At 35.5% G+C, this 24,085-nt stretch overlaps 1 long non-coding RNA gene across 1 annotated transcript; it reads right to left on the minus strand.

Annotated features, from left to right (window-relative positions):
* Positions 1 to 2,095: 2,095 nt before the first annotated feature.
* Positions 2,096 to 22,168, minus strand: LOC116524539. The gene is made up of 3 exons (XR_004257380.1): positions 22,158 to 22,168; positions 13,092 to 13,099; positions 2,096 to 2,162 (listed from the first exon to the last, which is right to left on the minus strand). It is a non-coding gene; the product is annotated as an uncharacterized LOC116524539 (long non-coding RNA).
* Between the last annotated feature and the right edge of the window lie 1,917 nt (positions 22,169 to 24,085).

The raw sequence follows: 24,085 nt of genomic DNA on the forward strand, positions 1-24,085 counted from the left end.
GAAGCATAACCTGTAACAACATGGCAGCACTTTGTTTTGGTCTCTGTCATTTAACAGTGGTGGCCTGGGTTCAATCCTGGCTTAGGGAATGAGTACTTTTAGGTTAATATCTGTGTGACTTTTGTCATTTGCTGATTCTCTTCCCCTACATGCACAATTTCTAGCTTCCTTTCTTAAATCTTCCTTTCTCTGAATTGACTTTAAAGAATCTGGATTTTGTAAAACCTGCTTCCACATCTTTGAAAGTACAATGTACGCTTGTCTTTAAGTCATAGCCTTAGTTGAGACTTGTTGGTTTAACCTGTGAGGTTACTTTTCGTAAAACTCAAAAGCCAGATTTTGTGGCATGGGTAAAGTTGGATAACAATGAATTGGAAAGGATTTCCTTAAACAGCACTCAGTCTAACTAAAAGTCGATGTCTAGGATATAGGTTATTTAAAAGGCTTTTATATTGTTCTTTTCTTGGATCTTGTTTTTCTGGAAAAGATTTTTTTTTTCTCAGTCGACAAAATTACTTTTCTCCATTTTGTCTTGCCACTCTTAATTCATGCATGAGAGGCCCTAAAATAACTTCTGATAGCCTGAGACTCCTTGAAAAAATAAAGAAGGTGCTATGGAACCCACATGGGGGAAAGCCCTCTGTTTTCATTACTGAACCCCAGAAATTAAAAGCGGATAGATCCCTCTCAAAATCTGTTTCTGTCTTCCAGCTATGCCTGTTTGTTGGACCCTGAAAACTGCACGCTTTCTTAGTCTGCTTCTTAAGGGGCCCCATGCTGAAGCCAATAATCTAATTAGGAGATTGGCAAATGAAAAATCTTACAACTATTGGATCTTCTTCTGTCTTCCTGTGTAATCATGTAAGTTATATGTGTGATGGTTACTTTAAAAAGAGCTGTGATTATTGGCCTACAAAAAGCATTTAGATCAAATAGTTTTGAAGGAAAAATTAAAGCTATAATGCCTTTTAGTTCATGTGATTTTAATATTTAAAAAATAAAAACAGTTTTAAAGATAATTGGAAAAATACAAATATCTTCAAAATGTAAATATGTCACCTAAACTATGTGGGTTAGATACTAGGTTTGCTAAATGTTTTAAGGTTGTAAACTGCTTCTTTGACTTTTGAGAACTGTTTGACTTGCCTGCTTTACAATTTGATAAGGCCTAGAGACATATAGAATTACCCACAGTATTAGCTATGCTGGAAAGAGTTGGACCTTATCTGTACCTAGTACATAATTAAAATAACTTGCAAGGTTTTACAATAAAATTAAAAATTGCTAAGAGTTGTCATTATAAAATGAAACCGAGACTACTGAAAACAGATTTGCATGCAAGCTGTGTAAGGAAAGCAAAATGTGTATTTTGGTAAAAGATTACAAGAGGGTACGGAAATGTGGATTTTTGCCTAGTTTACAGGGTTAAAGGATGTTTTAAATAAGATAAAATCAAAGGTTTAAACAAGCGGTGGAAAGTTATAAAAATTAATCTTGCAAAAGAAACTGTGTGAAAAACTAAATTCAAAAGGGTATTATTTAGTTTTTCTGTAAACGGAGCTTTGAAATAAAAGTGAAACAAGGATTTTTAAGGTGCTAACCTGCTCTTTCAGAAATTTATAAAGGGTTTTAAAATGTTTATGTAAATTTTACCTCATGGTCAAACTGGTTAAAATTGGATAGAATTATCTATAAAGTTTCATTTAAAAATTGGGGTAGACATTAATAATAGACTAATCCAAGGTTGAAATTGGGTTTTCTCTCTCTTGAACAGGATTTTCGTGTAATATTAAAGACAGATTATTTGGAAAGGTAAGCCTTTACTCTTAATGAGTAAAGGTTTTACCTTGTTTTCAAATTTTTGAGTCATCATTTTGGCCAATTATGTAATTTACTGTAACCTAGAATTATATTTCATAATACCAAGTGTTTTGAACTTTTAACTGTTTGATAGTCTTCCTCAAATCAAACTTTAGCTTTGAAAATTGTCTTTTCTGACCCCTGGCTTTGGATACTACAGAGGGCCCCTGGGGTGTCCAAAAGAGAGGTAAACAGGATTTTAGTTACATGAAATTGCCAAAATAAGGTTTAATCCTCTTCAGGTTATATTTTAATGAATAATGTTAATATATGTCCCAAAATTGTATGGAATTTCTAAAACTCTAATGTCTCAGTATGTGCTACCAATCATAACTGAGGTTATTATGTTAAGTTGTTGTAAGCCACAGAAATAATTATGTTTTTTACTGTAACTACCCTGAATATTCTGTCATTCACAGACAATTGTCTTGCTTTGATCCTTTTAAAAAGATAGTTTATAATCAGCTATAGGACTTTAACAGGTACTTTTAAATGCAGGGTTTCTGATATCTTCGGAGATTATGATATTGAAATAGAGAGCAATGTACAGGAATCATGAAGACCTGAAATGTTTATGAAAACCTAGCAGAATAAGAGTTAATGGAATGATCTGAACTAATAGAAAACTGAAGTAATCTTTTTAACTTTTTGCTCAAAATGTTGATTCTTTTGTTTTCAAAATTAAGGAAACTTATTTTAAATTATTTACAGTCTTTAATAATTAAGTGATACAACTGGAACAAAATTTGGAACACATTTGTTTCTCTCCGACTGGCTTCTCCAGAATGTGAAAATTATTTGTAAGTATTCTTAGCTTATGGCAACACAGTTATTTGCATCAGTGTAATAAAAATCCATTTCCTTGGAGGTGGATCCAAGATAGACAAATAGGAACAGCTCTGGAGTGCAGTTCCCAGTGAGAACAATGCAGAGGGTGAGTGATCACTGCATTTCCAAATGAGTTTTTACTGCCCACAGACCCGGAGTTTACCAGGCTAAAAAGCACCATAAGTTTCCAGCACAGCTGTTTTAGCCAGCGCAGTGGGTCTCTGCGAAAAACTCACACAAATCTGGTCGGCCATTTCAACTGGTGCCTGGAATGCCTGGGAGACAGAGCCACCAGTTCAATGGAAACAAAGGAGGTTGAAACAGGGAGCCAGGTGATCTGGGGCAGCGATTCTCACCTCCACAAAGACCTGCAATCTGATGCTCTGGATTGAGAGTTTCACAACAAGTGTAGCTCGACCTGATATGGTCCAGCTCTGTCAGGAGAAGGGCCTCCACCATTACTGAGGTAGTCCACCACTACCCAGGCAGTCCACCCTAACTGAGGCAGTCTAACGTTACTGAGGTAATCAACCATTACTGAGGCAGTCCGCCATTACTGAGGCAGACTGCTAGTATCAAGGCAGTTCTAACTATACCTATATAAACAAAATGCAGGAAAGCTTACACAGCAGCTGGGTAGAGCCCACAGCAGCTCAGCAACACCTCTGCTGGCAAACTGTGACTAGTCTACCTCTTTGCAAGACAGGGAATCTCTGAAAAAAGGCAGCAGCACATCAGGAAATTGTAAATAAAGCCCCACCTTCCCAGGACAGAGCATCTGGGAAAAAAGGTGGTCATAAGTTCCACTGCAGCAGACTTAAATGTACCTGCCCAGCAGCTCTGAACAGAACAATGGAGCTCCCAGCTCATCACCTGAGCTCCTATAAGGGACAGACTCTCTCATCAAGCAGCTCCTCAACTCCCGTATATCAAAAGAGACACCTCATAATGGAGAGTTCAGGCTGACATCTTACAGTCATGCTTCTGGGACGACGATAACAGAAGAAGAAACTGGCAGCAACCCTTACTATTCTGCAGCTGATGCAGGTTATCCCCAGGAAAGCAGGGTCTGGAGTGGACCTCCAGCAGTCCTACAGCAGAGAGGACTGACTGTTAGAAGGAAAACTAAAGAACAGAAAGAAATAACATCAACATCAATGAAAAGGGGGACCACTCAGAGACCCCATCTAAAATCAACAACTACAAAGACCACAAGTAGATAAATCCACAAAGATGGGAATAAACCAGCACAAAAAGGATGAAAACACCAAAAACAAGAAAGCCTCTCATCATTCAAAGTATCAGAACTCACCAGCAAGGGAACAAAGCTGGATGGAGAATGAATCTGATGAATTCACAGAAACTGGCTTCAGAAGGTGGGTAATAACGAACTTCACTAAGCTAAAAGAACATGTTCTAACCCAATGCAAAGAAACTAAGAACATTGAAAAAAGGATTTGATGAAATGCTTATGAGAACAGCTTAGAGAAGAATTTAAATGACCTGATGGAGCTGAAAACCACAAGATGAGAACTTCGTGAAATATACACAAGTTTCAATAACCAAACTGACCAAGAGAATAAAGGATATCAGAGGTTGAATATCAACTCAATGAAACAAAACGAGAAGGCAAGATTAGAGAAAAAGAGTAAAAGAAATGAACAAAGCCTCCAAGAAATATGGGATTTTGTGAAAAGACCTAATCTACCTTTGATAGGTGTAACTGAATGTGACAGAGAGAATGAATTCAAGCTGGAAAACACTTTTCAGGATATTACCCAGGAGAACTTCCCCAACCTAGCCAGGCAGGCCAACATTCAAGTCCAGAAAATACAGAAAACAACACTAAGGTATTCCTTAAGAAGAGCAACCCCAAGGTGCATAATAGTCAGATTCACCAAGGTTGAAATGAAGGAAAACATGCTAAGAGCAGCCAGAGAAAAGGTCGGGTTACCCACAAAAGGAAGTCCATCAGACTCACAGTGGAACACTCGGCAGAAACCCTAAAAGCCAGAAAACAGTGGGGGCCAATATTCAACATCCTTAAAGGAAAGAACTTTGAACCTAGAATTTGATATACAGTCAAACTAAGCTTCATAAGCAAAGGAGAAATAGAAACCTTTATGAACAAGCAATTACTGAGAGATTTTTGTCACGACCAGGCCTGCCTTACAAGAGGTCCTGAGAAAAGCACTAAACATAGAAAGGAACAACCAGTACCAGCCACTCTGAAACCATACCAAAAGGTAAAGATCATCGACACAATGAATAAACTGTGTCAACAAATGGGAAAAACAACCAGCTAGCATCAAAATGGCTGGATCAAATTTACACATAACAATATTAACCTTAAATATAAATGGGCTAAATGACCCAATCAAAAGGCACAGACTGGCAAATTGGATTAAAAGTCAAAACCCATCAGTGTGCTGTATTCAGGAAACCCATCTTACGTGCATGGACACACATAGGCTCAAAATAAAGGGATGGAGGAAGATTTATCAAGCAAATAGGAAAAAAAAAAGCAGGAGTTACAATCCTAGTCTCTGATAAAATGGAATTTAAACCAACAAAGATCAAAAGAGACAAAGAAGGGTATTACATAATGGGAAAGGGATCAATGCAACAAGAAGAGCTAATTATTCTAAATATATACTCACCCAATACAGGAGCACCCAGGTACATAAAGCAAGTTCTTAATGATCTACAAAGAGACTTAGACTCCCACAAAATAACAGTGGGAGACTTTAACACTCCACTGTCAATATAAGACAGATCAAGAAGACAGAAAATTAACAAAGGTATCCAGGACTTGAAATCAGATCTGGACCAAACAAACCTTATAGACATTTACAGGACTCTCCACCCCAAATCCCCAAAATATACATTCTTCTCAGCACCACATCACACTTACTATAAAATTGACCACATAATTGGAAGTAAATCATTCCTCAGAAAAGGCAAAAGAATGGAAATCATAACAAATAGTCTCTCACACCACAGTGCAATCAAATTAGAACTCAGGATTAAGAAACTAACTCAGAACCACGCAACTTCATGGAAACTGAACAAGTGAATGTTGACTGGACAAGCAATGAAAGAAGGCAGAAATAAAGATGTTCTTCAAAACCCACAAGAACTAAGACACAACATACTAGAATCTCTGGGACACATTTAAAGTGGTGACTACAGGGAAACTTGCAGCAATAAATGCCCACATGAGAAGTGAGGAAAGATCTAAAATTGACACCGTATCATCAAAATTGAAAGAAGTAGAGGAATAAAATCAACAAAAGCTCAAAAGCTAGCAGAATACAGAAATAACTAAGATCAGAGCAGAAATGAATGAGATAGAGACACAAAAACTCTTCAAAAAAATCAATATATGCAGTAGTTTTTTAAAAGATCAACAAATTAGACAGACCGCTAGCCAGATTAATAAAAAGAAAAGAGAGAAGAAACAAACAGATGCAATAAAAAATGATAAAGGGGATATCAACACTAATTCCACAGAAATACAAAATACCATCAGAGATTATTACAAACAACTCTATGCACATAAACCAGTAAACCTGGAAGAAATCGATAAATTCATTGACACTTGCACCCTCCCAAGCCTAAACCAGGAAGAAGTTGAAACTCTGAATAGACCAATAACAAGGGATGATGTTGAGGCAGCAATTAATAACCTACCAACTAAAAAAAGTCCAGGTCCAGATGGGCTCCCAGTCGAATTCTACCAGATGTACAAAGAGGAGCTGGTAGCACTATTTCAAACAATCCAAAAAGAGGGAATCCTTTCCAAATCATTTTATGAGACCAACATCATCCTGATACCAAAACTTGGCAGAGACTCAACTAAAAAAGAAAGCTTCAGGCCAATCTCCATGATGAACATAGATGCAAAAATTTTCAATAAAGTACTGGCAAACCAATTGCAACAGCACATCAAAAAGCTTATCCATCACGATCAAGTAGGCTTCATTCTGGGGATTCAAGGCTGGTTCAACCTACACAAATCTATAAGCATAATCCACCACATAAATAGAACCAAAGACAAAATGACATGACTATCTCAATAGATGCAGAGAAGGCCTTTGACAAAATACAACAGCCCTTTATGCTAAAAACTCTCAATAAACTAGGTATCAATGGAATGTATCTCAAAATAATAAGAGCTATTTACAACAAACCCACAGCCAATATCATACTGAATGGGCAAAAACTGGAATCATTCCCTTTAATCACTGGCACTAGACAAGTATGCCCTCTCCCACAACTCCTATTCAATATAGTACTGGAAGTTCTATCCAGAGCAATCAGGCAAGAAAAATAAATAAAGAGTATTCAATCAGGAAAAGAGGAAGTCAAATTTTCTGTATTTTTACACAATATGATTGTATATTTAGAAGACCCTATCATCTGAGCCCATAATCTCCTAAAACTGATAAGCAACTTCAGCAAAGTCTCAGGATGCAAAATCAATGTGCAGAAATCACAAGCATTCCTATACACCAATAACAAACTAAAAGAGAGCCAAATCAAGAGCGAACTGTCATTCACAATTTCTACAAAGAGAATAAAATACCCAGGAATACAACTAACAAAGGATGTAAGGGACCTCTTCAAGGAAAACTACAAACCACTGCTCAAGGGATCAGAGAGGACACAAACAGATGGAAAAACATTTCATGCTCATTGTTAGGAAGAATCAATATCATGAAAATGGCCATGCTGCCCAAGGTAATTTACAGATTCAATGCTATCCCCATCAAGTTACCTATGACCCTCTTCACAGAAGTGGAAAAAAAACCCTTTAAACTTCATGTGGAACCAAAAGAAAGCCTGAATATCCAAGACAATCCTAAGCAAAAAGAACAAAGCTGGAGGCATCGTGCTACCTGACTTCAAACTATACTGGAAGGCCACAGTAATCAAAACAGCATAGTACTGGTACCAAAACAGAGACATAGACCAATGGAGCAGACCAGAATCCTAGGAGGCAATGCCACACATCTACAACCATCTGATCTTTGACAAACTTGACAAAAACAAGCAACGGGGAAAGGATTCCATTTCTTAAATGGTGTTGGGAAAACTGGCTAGCCATGGGCAGAAAGCAGAAACTGGACTCCTTCCTGACACCTTACACTAAATTAACTCCAGATGGATTAAAGACTTTAACATAAGACCTAATACCATAAAAGCCCTAGAACAAAACCTAGGCAAAACCATTCAGGATATAGGCATAGGCAAGGATTTCATGACTAAAACACCAAAAGCATTGGCACCCAAAGCCAAAATAGACAAATGGGATCTAATTAAACTCCACAGCTTCTGTACAGCAAAAGAAACAATCATTAGAGTGAACCAGCAACCAACAGAATGGGAAAAAGTTTTTGCAACCTATCCATCTGACAAAGGGCTAATATCCAGAATCTACAAAGAACTAAAACAGATTTACAAGAAAAAAACAAACCCATTCAAAAGTGGGCGAAGGGCATGAACAGACACTTTTCAAAAGAAGACATTTATGAGGACAACAAACAAATGAAAAAATCATCATCACCACTGGTCATTAGAGAAATGCAACTCAAAACCACATTGAGATACCATCTCACACCAGTTAGAATGGTGATCATTAAAAAATCTGGAGACAACAGATGCTGGGGAGGATGTGCAGAAATAGGAACACTTTTACACTGTTTTAATTTTTAGCCATTATCCTGCAAATCCTGCTAGGTAATAGGATTGAATGGGGAACATATAAACTAGAGGTTTCTTTGTTTGGGAAAATAGAGCCAAAACTTATGCATCCAAATCTTAGCAGGCATAATTATAGCCACCAGTTATCTGGGTGTGTCCACAGTCTTGGACATTTTGAGCTTTTCTTACCTCCTTATATTGTTTGACATACATCTTCTAATAACCAAAATTGTTTATTCTCATTTAAACTTCAAATGGTGATGCAAATGAAACCATGGATGGATGTGCCATTCTTCTGGAGACCCTAAAACTGACCTCAGGAGGAGCCCTAACTGCTGCTTTCCTAAAACAGTGTCCTTGTGTTTGTAGTATAGTGGTAAGCATAGCTGCATTCCTAAAACAGTGCCCCTTGTCAGCACGAAGGAGTTAAGAGTGGTCATTGTCCAATTTTCCCAACAGCAGAAACAGTTGGCGTCTCCACTCCTGAAGTAGGGGATGAAAGGGGTCAGCCAGCTTGCTTTAGGGAGACAGTAAGGGAAGCGTCCATGGAGAGCATCTGACCCACCCTACAAGTGCTTACACCAGATGTATTGTGCAGAAAAAGGAACTTGCACAGGAGGCTTGCCTACGCATGCCCACAGTGGAAAATTCCATTCCTAACACACACACAGTAAGGGAAATAAATCAATATAGAGTGACTCAGTCTAAGGGCTCACATGTACATTAGAAAGGTGGGTTGGAGCCACCAGGAATTCATGCCTTAAGCCCAGGTATTGAACAGTGAAGGGGGAAACCAGCAACCTGCTTTTCAGGACCTCTTTCTTTGATGAGAGTTTTCCTTTTGCTTAATAAGTTCTACTCCACTCACTGTCTGGGATCCATGTGCCTGATCCTTCCTGGTCATGAGATAAGAACTGGGAGCTAGCTGAACTAAGGAGCAAAAATTCTGCATCAGTATCTCTAAATATTGCTAAATCTATGTAAGACTGTCCACTGTTACTCAAATACTATGATCATTTGTATTAATAATGAGAAATTATTAGAAAATTACTATTAGAAAATTTTGATTTGCAGTTTTATTATAGTTATGATATTTATGGTATAAATAGCATACATGTCTATTTTTGTTGTATTTTTCTATATGAGTTCTGTAATGTTTGTACCTTCTATAAACCAAGGTCTAATTTCTAAGGGAGCTGTATGGTTTCTAGGTCAACTCGGGTCTCCAAATTCAATTAGAATTGGGAGTCTTCGTTGATATATTATTTCTAGGTCTACTTGGGACTGTCAAACCAGTCAACAGACTTCTGGATATTCCAAAATGTTGTATCTCAACTTTCTCAAAAATTATATAGAATTTATCAGAATCACCAACATGGCATTCAGTAAAAATAAATTCCAGGGTCACATGATTTCTATGTGTTTCAGAAGATTCTGGTGGATATAAATGACCTACATCTAAAAACCAAACAATAACAACAAAAACTTTGCTTTTGGTATTCCATGGTGAAAAAAATTAATAGATGTTTTGAAGCTGAAAGGAATCCTAGAGATAGTAAAGTGTAGATGTACATTCTGGAATCCACAGACTACATTTGGCATTTCTGCTTTCTGACTCACAATTTAATATCAGGAAGGAGGCCTGGGGAGGGCCAATTTCTGCTAACTGATGTCCAGCCCTTAGAAAACACTTGTTGATCAACAGTTTTGCTGCTCTACTCATTAGGTCTAGTGGTTAGAGAGTAAGAAATTGATTAAAATTGCTGGGCAAGAATGTGAAAAATGATTGGATTACTGTAAGATACAAGAGAAAAAGACCAGCCTGTGGCACTGTGTTGTGAAACCTGTTTTCTAAATAAAATGGAAAACATTTCTAAGGCTACTCCCAAGAGAAAAGTAGCTGATGAAAATCATACATTCCAACACAATGAGCCTGGGGAATAATATTTTTTAGATTAAAAACACTGTTTATTTTTTCCATTTTCAGTGGGAAAAAATCTTGTTTTAAAGAACACATTAAGAGGCCCCAAATCACATTTTCAATTAAGTGGTTTAGAAGACTAGGGGGGAGGCAAAATGTACCAATTTCAGAAACTAATTTGATTCAGTCTCAAAATTTCATTATTATAGTACTTTATTGTATACTCTGAAATTATTTAAACTCTTTATCAAAAGAGAAATAAAAGAAATCTTGCATATACTCACAAATATTGCATTTCCTGATAAAATACACAATTAATAAAATTGGTGGTTTTTTAGTAGCATAATTTTTCTCTAATTGACATTTATGCGAAGTATCAAGCTGACATCTGATCCAATCCTCTCATTATAAAGAGAAAAATACAGTTCAAAGGGAAATGTTTTCTCAAATCACAAAATGAAGTAATATAACTGAAACTCTGAATGTGAATCCACAGCTATTATTACTGAAAATACTAAACTCAAATAAAACTTTTAAAAAATGTTGCTTTGCATCTATGGCCAGCAAGTGATGGCTACTAATTATAATTTTATGTATTTTAATTTATGCATTATTTGCATTCACTTACATTTCAGATATAAACTATATATCCAAGCATATAATGTAAAATGAATATTTTCATTAAATCTTCTCCAGTAGAATTTTAAATATAATTGCCTAGACATCTCGGAAAATATGCAACAGATAATTTTATCACAAGAAAAGTGTGACAATTTAAAAGTAAAGAGTAAGTTTCTTTTACCCACTTCTCAGAATTTACAGCTATGATTCTAAGAGGCTTGAATGGTGAGAGTCAGTATAGCTATAAGCTATAATCAGGGGGGAAAAATCAATATAACAGTCCTTAAAATTAGGAAAACAAATAGTAGTCTTACAAAACAAACAATCTCTGTAGCACAGAAGTGAATTATCTGTCAAGCACACAACAGATTTTCAGGATAAAATTGTGCAGAATACAATAGTAGAACAGAGATTCCTCTGGAGTAGTAGCACAAATAAGAACTATAAAGAATTGACAGTTTAGCTTGAGCAACTCTGAATGGTATTGAAATGCATTTCTTCTGTTTATAAACCATGTTTCTTACCATTAAGGAGCTCATAGTCCAGTTGGGAGACTAATGTATTTGAAATAATAATGGATATTTTCTTCCTTTTCTAGTATTTCTAACTCTCCTGTCCATTTGTGTAATAATCTGATCTTGTAACATAAAAGCTTCAAGGAAGATTTATTACTGTAGAGAATGTAGAAGTTCAAAAGCCTAGTCTCTGAGGTAACTCAGGGCAAAGAAATCCAATGAGTTATTGCTAAATTCCCTGCCTCCAAAACAAAATATAAATTTCCTGGGTTTCAAGGAGGGAAACTTGACTGAAAAGGAAGGGAGAAACAGTTGAGGTTGGCAGAAATGAAAGATCTGTAGAGCTTAGCATGGGGTAACCAGATCTCTAGGAGTTCTGCCGGGAGGAGTATAATCAGCCACCTTGCCTCTAGCTCAGGTCCAACTTAGATCACCTTAATCTACAACCTGTCTGATAGCCTCACTGGGCAGCTGCATACCATTGTGAGGACTGTGGACTCCATTATTCTAGGGAGCTACTATTCAAATGAATTACAATCTGAATGACACTCCCTGAGGTTTGTCATCAAACACAACAACACTATAAGTCTCCTAAGTGCTAATGTAGCCCTTGAAAATTTCCCAGTCTCTAAACATGGCACATTGCCTATGGTTAAAAATCATGTTATGTATCCTTCCAGGTGGCATCTGGTAAGCTTTTTCTTTGGTAGCAACCAGCAACACCTCATCCTTTGACCATCATGACTACTTGAGCCATGATCCAATTTAATTTCAATTCAACATTCAAAGACACATACAGCTATACAATTTTGTAATGCTGTTATAGAAGTAAGAACAACATGGATGAAAATGCATAGGAAGGAATTTTATCTTGTGTTAGTGATAAGAGTTAAGGAAAAATTTTAAGCAAAATTATGGAAAGATAAGGGAAATTTTAAAAAGAATTGTCATCTGAGTTCTGTTTTCAATCTTGATAAAGTTTTGCAGCTTGCCAGCATTTAATTCTATAATTAACAATTGTTATACCCTTTTCATGTGCCAAGCATTGTTCTAAATGCTTTGGAAGAGAATAGTATGAAATAGTAACACACCTTAAAAAGAAGGGTACAAGTAGTAATTAAAAGTGCAGTCTCTGGGGCAGGGTTACCTGGATTTGTATTCTCACATCCACTTCTTAACAGCTCTGAAATCTTAGTAAGTCCTCTGTGTGTCTTAGTTTTCTCATCCATAAAATTTAGCTACATAAGACATAAAAAATTGCAAATCAAACTTCTAATGATAAAAACTACCATGTCTAGGATGAAAAATGCACCCAATAGGATAAACAATAAATTGGGCTGCGCAGAATTATAGGGTTTTTGTGTGTCCCCACCCAAATCTCATCTTGAATTGTAGCTCGCATAATTCCCATGTGTTTTGGGAGTAAACCAGTGGGAGATATTTGAATGATAGGGTGGCTCCTCCATACTGTTCTTATGGTACTGAATAAGTCTCATGAGATCTGCTGGTTTTATGAAAAGCTTCTCCTTTTGCTTGGGCCTCTAATTCTCTCTTGCTCACCACCCTGTAAGGCATGGCTTTTATCTTCTGCCATGATTCTGAGGCCTGCCCAGCCATATGGAACTGTGAGTCCATTAAACCTCTTTTTCTTTACAAATTATCCAGTCTGAAATATGTCTTTATCAGCAGCATGAAAATAGACTAATATAGTAAATTAATACCAGTAGAGTGGGGCACTGCTGTAAAGATATTCAAAAATGTAGACACCACATATTACTGTGGAACTGGATAATATGTACAGGTTGGAACAGTTTGGAGGACTCAGAAGAAGACAGGAAAATATGGAAAGTTTGGAACTTCCTAGAGACTTGTTGAATAGATTTGACAAAAATGCTGATAGTGATATGAACAATAAGGTCCAGACTGAGGTGGTCCCAGATAGAGATGAGAAACTTGTTGGGAACTGGAGCAAATGTGGCTCTTGCTCTGTTTTAGCAAAGATACTAGCAGCATTTTGTCCCTGCCCTAGAGATTTGTGAAACTTTGAATTTGAGAAAGATAATTTAGGGTATCTGGGGGAAAAAATTTCTAAGCAGCAAAGCATTTAAGATGTGACTTGGGTGCCATTAAAAGCATTCACTTTTAACAGAAACAAAACATAAAAGTTCAGAAAATTTGCAGCCCAACAATGCAATAGATAAGAAAAGCCTATTTTTCTGAAGAGAAATTAAAGCCACCTGCAGAAATTTGCATAAGTAAAAAGCCAAATGCCAATCACCAAGTCAATGGAGAAAATATCTCCAGGGCATGTCAGAGGCCTTTCAGCAGCCCCTCCCCCACAGGCCTGGAGGCCTAGGAGAAAAAAAAATGATTTTGTGGGCCAGGCCCAGGGTCCCTATTTTATGTGTAGTGTAAGGACTTGGTTCCCTGCTTCCCATCTGCTCTATCCATGGCTAAAAGGGGCCAAAATACAGCTCAGGCAGTGGCTTTGGTAGGTATAAGGCCAAAGCTTTGGCAGCTTCCACATGGTGTTGAGCCTGTGGATGCACAAAAGTCAAGAATTGAGGTTTGAAAACCTCCACCTAGATTTCAGAGGATGTATGGAAATGCCTGGATGCACAGGCAGAAGTTTGCTGCAGGGATGGGGTCCTCAAGGGGAACCTCTGCTAGGATAGTGCAGAAGGAAAATGTGGTGTTGGAGCCACTACACGTAGTCCCTACTGGGGCACTGCTGAGTGGAGTTGTAAGAAAAGGCAATCATCCTCCAGACCCCAGAATGGTAGATCCACTGACACCTTCCACTGTGCACCTGGAAAAGCTGCAGACACACAGTGCCACCCATGAAAGCCAGGAGGGGGGTTACACTCTGCAAAACCACAGGGGCAGATCAGCCCAAGGCCATGGGAGACTACCTCTTGCATTAGCATGACCTGGATGTAAGACATAGAGTCAAAGATCATTTTGGAGCTTTAAGAGTTGACTGCCCTACTCGATTTTGGACTTGCATGGGGCCTTTCACTCCTTTGTTTTTGGCCAATTTCTCCCATTTGAAATGGGTATATTTATCCAATGCCTGTACCTCCATTGTATCCAGGAAGCAACTAACTTGCTTTTGACTTTACAGGCTCATAGACAGAAGGAACTTGCCTTGTCTCATATGACACTTTGGACTGTGGACTTTTGAATTAACGCTGTAATGAGTTAAGACTTTGGGGAACTGTTGAGAAGGAATGATTGGTTTTGAAATGTGAGGACATGAGATTTGGGAGTTGTGGGGCAGAATAGTATAGTTTGATTCTGTGTCCACACTCAAATCTCATCTTGAGTTGTACTTCCATAACTCCTTTGTGTTGTTGAGGGGCTCTGTGAGAGATAATTAAATCATGGGGCGGTTTCCTCCATACTGTTCTCATGGTAGTGAATAAGTCTCATGAGATCTGATGGTTTTATAACGGGTTTCTGCTTTTGTTTTTCACTCATGCTTTCTTGCCACTACCATATAAGAAGTGCCTTTTGCTATGATTGTGAGGCCTCCCCATCCACATGTAACTGTGAATCCATTAAATATATTTTTCTTCCCAGTCTCATGTATGTTTTTATTAGCAGCATTAAAAACAAACTAATACACAAACATAAAGAAATTTTAAAAGCAATCCAGAGTATGAATGAAAAATTTTCCAGAGAGATAGATACCATAAAGGAATACTAAGATCTTCTGGAAATAAAAGACACACTTAGGGAAATACAAAATGCAATGGAAAGTTTCAACAATAGAATAGAATAAGTAGAAGAAAGAATTTTGGAAGTCAAAGACAAGGCTTTAGAATTAACCCACTGAGATGAAGAAAAGAGAATCAAAAGAAATGAACAGAGTATCCAAGAAATATGAGATTATGTAAGATGGCCAAACCTAAGAATAATTGGTGTTCCTGAGGGCAAAAGTAGTCTAGAGGTTTGGAAAAAAATATTTGTGAGACTAATTGAAGAAAACTTCCCTGGCTTTGCTAAAGATCTAAATATACAAATACAAGAAGTTCAAAGAATGCCTGGGAAATTCATTGTAAAAAGATCTGCCATCACCAAGGCAGATAGTCATCAGGCTATCCAAAGTCAACATGATTGAAATAATTTTAAGAGATGTGAGGCAAAATCATCAGATAAACTATAAAGGAAACCCTACCAGACTAAAAGCAGATTTCTCAGCTGAAACCTTACAGGACAGAAGGAATTTGGGTCCTATGTTTAGCCTCCTCAAATAAAATAATTGTCAGGCAAGAATTTTGTAACCAGCAATACTAAGCTTTATAAATGAAGGAAAGATAAATTCTTTTTCAGACAAACAAATGCTGAGGGAATTTGCCATTAGCGAACCAGCACTATAAGAAATGCTAAAAGGAGTTATAAATCTTGATACAAAAGCTCTAAATATTGAAATAAAATACACCAAAATAGAACCTCTTTAAAGCATAAATCTCACAGGTCCTATACAACAATAATATAATGAAAAACATCAAAATATCTTAGTAGCAACTATTATGATAATTAGAATAATACCTCACGTCTCAATATTAAAGTTGAATGTAAATGGCCTAAAAGCTCCACTTAAAAGATACAGAATGACAGTATGAGTAAAAACCACCAACAAATATCTGCTGCCTTCAGGAGACACACTTAACACTAGGGACTCATATAAACTCAAGATAAAGGGGTGGAAAAAGATATCCCATGCAAATAAAAAAGCAAGCAGCAGTATCTATTCTTGTATTAGTCAAAAGAGATTTTAAAGCAACAACAGAAAAAAAGACAAGGGCATTGTATGATAACAAAAAGGATGGTTGATCCTAAGTTTATATGCAACTAACATTGGAGCACCAAGCTTTATAGAACAATTACTACTAACCCTGAGAAATGTGATAGATGGAAACACAATAATAGTGGGAGAATTCAGTACTCCACTGACAGCACTAGACAGATCATCAAGACAGAATGTCCAGCAAAGAAACAATTGTCTTAAACTATACCTTAGAACAAATGAAATTAATAGGTATTTACAGAACGTTCTACCCAACAACAATAGAATGTACATTCTTCTCATCAATACTTGAAACATTCTCCAAGATAGATTACATAATAGGGCACAAAACAAATCTCAGCAAATTTAAGAAAATCAAAATCCTATCAAGTGTCTTCTCAGGCAGTGGAATAAAACTGGAATTCAACTCCAAAAGAAACACTTAAAACTACACAAATACATGGAAATTAAATAATCTCCTCTTGAATATTTGAGTTAGCAATGAAATCAAGATGGAAATTAGAAAATTCTTCGAAATGAATAATAGCGACACAACTTACTAAAATTTCTGAGATAGAGCAAAAGCAATGCTAAGAGGAAAGTTAATGGTGTTAAATGCCTACATCAAAAAGTCTGAAAATGCACAAATTGACTATTTAATTTCACACCTCAATGAACTAGAGAAACAAGAACAAACCAAATCCAAACCCAGCAGAAGCAAAGAAATAACAGTGACCAGAGCAAAACTAAATGAAATTGAAACATACATACAAAAGATAAATGAAACAAAAAGTTGGTTCATTGAAAGAATAAACTGATAGACCATTAATGAGATTAACCAAGAAAAGTAGATCAATATAAGCTTAATTAGAAATGAAACAGGAGACATTGCAACTGATACCACAGGGATACAAAATATCATTCAAGATTACTATGAACATCTTTACATGCACATACTAGAAAATCTTGAGGATAAGTTCCTGGAAACATTCAACTCTCCTAGATTAAATTAGGAAGAAATAGAAACCCTGAAGAGACCAATGACAAGCAATGAGATCAAATCCATATTTTAAAAATTGTCAGCAAAATTGCCAGTCAGATGAATTCACAGCTGAATTCTACCAGACATTTAAAGAATAATTGGTACCAATTCTATTAAAATTATTCCAAAAGATTGAGAAAGAGGAAATCCTCCCTAAATCATTCTATGAAACCTAATACTGAAATGAAGAAAGGATTTAACAGAAAAATAAAACTGCAGATCAATATCCCTGATGAACATAGACACAAAAATCCTCAACAAAATTTTAGCTAACCAAATCCAACAGCAAACTAAAAAGGTAATACATTGTGATCAAATAGGTTTCATCCCAGGGATGCAGAGATAGTTTAACATATGCAAGTCAATAAATGTGATACATCACATGAACAGAATTAAAAGCAACCATCTGATCATCTCAATAGACACAAAAAAGCATTTGATAAAATATAGCACCTCTTTATGATATAAAATCCTCAACCAAGTAAGGATAGAATGGACTTACTTCAAAGTAATAAAATCCATATATGACTAACTGACTTCAAATTATGCTATAAGGCTGCAGTTACCAAAACAGCATGCTACTGGTATAAAAATATGCACATGAATAACAGAGCAGAATAAAGAACCAAAAATTAATGCCAAATACTACAGCCAAAAGATATTTGACAAAGCATATAAAAACATAAAGTGAGGAAAGATGCCTATTCAATAAATGGTTCTGGGATAGATCAAGCCACATGTAGAATAATAAAACTGGAATCTCATATCTCATCTCATGCAGAAATCAACTCAAGATGAATCAAAGACTTATACCTAAGACATGAAACCATAAAAATCCTAGGTGATAACATCAGAAAGACCCTTCTGGACATGGGCTTCTGCAAATAATTCATGACTAAGACCCCACAAGCATATTCAACAAAAATAAAAATAAATAAATGGGACCTAATTAAACTAAAAAGCATCTTTACATCAAATAAAATAATCAATAGTGTAAACAGATAACCCACAGGGTGAAAGAAAACATTCACTTTCTATGAATCAGGCAAAGGACTAGAATGCAAAATTACAAGGAACTCAAACACATCAGCAAGTATAAAACAAGTAATCCCATCAAAAGTGGGCAAAGGAAATGAACAAGACATTTCTCAAAAGAACATATGCAAACAACCAACAAACATACAAAAAAATGTTTAACTCATCATCCGGGAAATGCAAATTAAAACCACAAGGAGGTACCACTTTTAAAAAGTCAAGAACACAATAGATGTTGGCATGGATGTCGTGAAAAGGGAACACGCTTACACTGCTAGTGGGAATATAAACTAGTAAAACCACTTTGGAAAACAGTATAGAGGTTACTTAAAGAAATAATGTAGAACTGCCATGTAATCCAGCAATCCCACCTCTGGGTATCTACCCAAAGGAAAAGAAGTCATTATATGGAAATAGACACATGCACATGCTTGTTTATAGCAGCACAATTAGCAATTGCAAAAATATGAAACCATCCTAAGTGCCCATTGACAACTAGCGGATTAAAAAAAAAAGTGTGATAAATATACACCATGGAATACTACTCAGCCATAAAAAGGGATGAAATAATGTCTTTTGCAGCAAATTAAATGGAGCCACAGGCCATTATTCTTTCTAAGTAAAGTAACTTAGGAATGGAAAACCAATTATCACATGTTCCTTATGTGAAAGTGGGAGCTAAACTATGAGTACACAAATGCATAAGAAAGATAATAATGGACTTTGGGAACTGTGGGAGAATGGTTGGGAGGGAGGGAGGGAGAAACTGACTACATATTGGGTACAGTATACAATGTTTGAGTGATAGGTGCACTAAAATCACAGAAATCACCACTAAAAAAACATCCATGTAACCAAAAGCCACCTGTATCCCAAAAACTATTGAAATTTTTTAAAAGCACAAAAATGGGAAAAAAACAATGAAGTATCACTATACACCTATTACAATGAATAAAACTAAAACATTGGCCATATCAAAGGTTACCACAATGCAATGCAACTAGAACTCTCATACCTTGTTAATGGGAATGTATAATGGTACAATCACTTTGGGAAACAGTTTCACAGTCTCTTAAAAAATTAAATACACATCTACCATAAGAATCGCCCTTCCTTTTCCTTGGTATTTACCCAAAAGAAATAAAAGCACACATCCATTCAAAACCTTGAACACATATTTTTATAAAAGCTTCATTTGTATGAGCCCCAAACCGAAACTAATTCAAACATCCCTAAGCAAGTGAATGAATAAGCAAATTTTAATGCATTTAAACATTGGGATACTATTCAGCAATAAAAAGATATGAACTACCGATATATGCAACAGCATGAATAAATCTCAGAATAATGCTGAGTGAAAGAAGCCAGAAGAGAAAATAATACACCATATGTGTGTGTGTGTGTGTGTGTGTGTGTGTGTGTGTGTGTATTTTTTTTTTTTTTAGAGAATTCCAATGAATTTATAGTGAAGGAAAACAGTTTAGTGACTGACTGGGTATAAGCTGGGCCGGGGAGAAGACAGGCATGACAAAGGCGAATGAGGAAACTTTTGGGGAGTAACAGATATGTTCATTATATTGTGTTGGTGGTATCACAGCATATACTTATGCCAATATGTAACAAATTATGCACTTTAAATGTGTGTAGTTTATGACATGTCAATTGTACTGCAATAAAGCTATTTTAAAAAAATAAGAATTTATAGCAGATCTATCACCATTTTTGTTAAAATATATTACATGATCATGATAGCTTAGAAAGGCAGAGTAGAGACAGACTTATACTTCACAGTACAAGAATTTTTCTACATTTTGCCAAAGAAAGACCCTCAATCATTCTACATACATGACAACAATATAAAGAGATGCACAAATATATAAAATTTACTTTTTGAATCACCTAGCAGTTGGAAAGGTAATATAATGCTGAAGCATACTGGGTCTTCATTAAGTACAAAGATTTATTCATTTTCCTCATGTTAGCTCACTGAAAATTAAACATAAGCTACTAGGTCTGGCCTGTCATTCATTCTGCTGCTATTATGGGAGTTCTCAGCAGCTAGGGCCACAAAGGGCAAAGATGTCAATAATTTACATAGCATATTAAGCATGTGATGACAGAATTGCTTGGTAACTTTAATTTTTATTCTAAATATATTCCAAAGTTGTATGATAGAAAAAGAAAATGCACTTAATGTGTTCCACAGGGAAATATACATTACAGAGCCTTCAGGAAATTCCCCTGTTTAAAATAAATACATAATAGGAGATGAGACTAAAAATTGTAATGACATTACCTTTAAGGAATAGAACTTAGAGGTGAGGAATGAAGAGGAATGAAATATTTATTTTTTGGTATTTTTTAAAATATATTCTTGGAAGTTCTTGTCATGTGCAGAAGTTACATTTTTAAGGGAAAACTAAATAATAAAAATTTTAAGATGCAGCACAGCTCTGTCACTGAAATACTTGTCCCAGGTCCATCCTTAGACATGAATCTGCTACTAGGGCTCCTCTCTTTGGATCTCTTTGGATCAAAATAATTAAATATTTAATTATTTAATTAAATATTTAATTATTTAATTAAATTAGAGAGAGAGAGAGATCACTATATCTATATATAGGCATATAGTAATATATATATCTATATAGTGACATATGGTAATATATAAAAAGACAAATATAGATATACATTGATTATATATCTATACATAGATATATATAGTGATACACACACACACTCTTACTACTGTGTCTGCCTTTTGACATAATACACTGGTGCATTACTTGCAATGATCACTGGGGAATGGTGGCTGACAACCCTGTGACACTCCCCCACTCCCCAAACCCCTATTGCCCACAGGTTATAATAGATTGTGGAAACATAGGTTGATCCAATATATTGTTTTTTAATCTAGAACTTGAGAAATATCTTTATCTTTTTATACAGTTGTAGCTAATTTACATTCACTTGGCATATTTTTAAAATATTGTATACAGCATTAATGTTAACTGCTTTCCATAATGAAACAAAATGTCCACTGTTATCAATCTTCAGGAGTGTCACTGAAAGATACTTTCCTTTGTCATTTAATAACTTTGCATTCCTATTTTTATAAGCCTCCAAAATGTTAATAAACATCCATTATCAGATCAAATACTTCTTATTTTCAATTATTCAGTTATACCAAAAGAAGAATGGTATAAATGTTTTTGTATACCTCCTGATAAATTCTAATGGAGAAAAAAAGCTACTTTATTAGACTCTTTAGTTTACTCTTGTGCAAGCACCACAGGAAAAGCATCATCTATGTTTAAGTTAGTCATATTATTTTTAAAAAAGAAAGGGAAAGAACATAAAAGAAATATGTATAATTATTCTTTACAAACTTGTGTACATCGAAGTGTGCATGTATAAAGCTATAATCTTTATGGTATCTGTAAACTCTCTTTAATAGTAATATATTAAGTTTATCTACAAGGTCATCAAAAAGACTCTTAGAATACAAATTAAAACGGTCAATGGCTAAAGTCCTGAGAGCCATTATTGTACCAAATCTATTACCAATTATTCTGACATATCTGGTGTCAAATTCAGTCTTCATCACTAAATCTGAAACACTGAACAAGAAATATAATATCTGTGATACTCAATTTTCTCAACCATAAAATTGAGACAGTAATTCATAAAAATGGACTTATCGTAAGGTTTAAAATAAATGATATATGTGAGGTGCTGGTGGATGGTAGGTAACCAACTAATGTTCTTACCTTACCCTTTAGAGTTATGGGCAGCACTCATCTTAGCCAGTATTTTTAAAGATGAAAGCATTGACACTTCCCTTTCTGCTAATGTTCAGGTTTACCAAATTAGTGTGATTTAATGGGTTATTACTAGATCTAGAATATATATATAGTTTTGCATTCAATAACTTGAAATAACTGTACCATACTAGCTATATAATGTAATTTTATGTTTAAAAACATAGCTTTTAAGTCATAAGTTGTCACTTCTATATGATAAAACTTCTATGACCCAGAAAGCCATTCAAGATCATTTGAACACACTGGGACCTTATAGAAATAATTTTATAGAATTCATGCTGAGAAGTAGCACTCTGAACATTCAGAGATTTTCCTATTGCGGTGAAAGAAAGACCTTAAGTGATTAATGAAAGCCAGAAAAAAAATTTATAAAGGTTTTCTAGCAATCAACTCTGCTAAACATACTCGATAATCAAAAACATAATTTGCTAATATTGAAAAGAAATAAGCATATTGACCAGTCTTATAAAATTATAGATTCATGTCATTATTCATTCAACAAACTTTTATTTATTTCTACCAGGACTAGGAAGACATAACAATGTCCACAATGAATCCACTTCCTAGTGGCTAAAGCTGTCAAACAGATAATTACAGTAGAGGGTAACATGTTGTATTGAGGAAGACACTAGAGAGTGGTGAAGGAGACCCTGAGGATAGGTGTGAGAAAATCTCTAGGGTCAAGATAGTGCCTGAACTGAGTTCTTAACTGAGTAGGAGTTAGCTAAGCTGGGATGCAAGGAAAGAGCTATTTAAGCAGACATTTGCAGGGTGCTGCCTAAATAAAGTACTGGCTTTTGGATAAGATGCTAATGAACTATTTGAAAATGAGCCTTCTTGATATTAACAAGGAAGCCTTAAAATGAAGTACAGTTTATTTGGAGCCCGACAGACTATTCCCTCACCGTCTTAAAATTGTACATGGGAGCTGCTAGAATATTGACTGAAAATGTCACCACATGCAAATCAATTTTTGTTAATCCAAAATTGTCAGGTGACATATTTTAAGAAGTGGTATCAGCAACCACCAATAACCAATATAGGGTAGCAAAATTAGAAGATTTACTTCACAGAGAGTAAAGCTTGGAGTGTATTAACTAAAAATACTATGCATCCAAATGAACTCATTAACAGGAACCTAGCAGCTGCCAGATTACTGCTAAGAATGAAGAGGCTATTGAAATGTAAACCACAAGAGAAGAGAATTGGACAAGTAGTAAAAAGCACAAGAATATTCTCCAAAAGAATTCCAAAAATACGTCAATTGACATTTCTAATTTAAAACAAAGCTCCTTCCTTAAATATGAGAATATGAATTAAAACAGAGACCCAGTTTTACTAAGTGTTTTTTATATTCAGTAACGTGGGCTTTATATGCTTATCATATTTTATATTCTAGATGCATTTTAGACTCAGAGCATCAGCCTTCATTAAAGGCTAAATCAATATAAGAGTTTTAACATCCCATATGCATAGACATTATGTTTATTAGATGAAAAATCATGTTATTTTCCCACATCTCTGAGAAATCACCATTGGCACTTACTAACAAATTTTAATCTCAAAAAAAGATATGTTTATTCAGGATGTTCCTGACTCCCAATATTGGTAGATTCACTTTTACCTACAAATCATACCCATGAAAATGCCAATTTGCTTTTCAACAATAAAATGAATGAACAGATCCTGCAGTTGCCTCATCACATTTTATAATGCATATTCTAAGCAAGTTTTATCATGTCAATTTTGCATATTTATTTTCAATACACAAGTATTCATTATTTGCCACCTTAGGGAGACAAATTTTACCCTAGAATTTAATATCCCTGTAAATGCATAAGCCAAATAGATTTTCATATTAATAACCCAAAGCACTACAAAAATTATTTGTTTACATTGGCCTGAGTCAAAGAACGTTGCACGAATAATTTTTTTTTAATA

Source organism: Sapajus apella, unplaced genomic scaffold (assembly GCF_009761245.1).
Source record: "Sapajus apella isolate SASKATOON/1434 unplaced genomic scaffold, GSC_monkey_1.0 scaffold45, whole genome shotgun sequence".
In the NCBI taxonomy this organism is placed as follows: domain Eukaryota; kingdom Metazoa; phylum Chordata; class Mammalia; order Primates; family Cebidae; genus Sapajus; species Sapajus apella.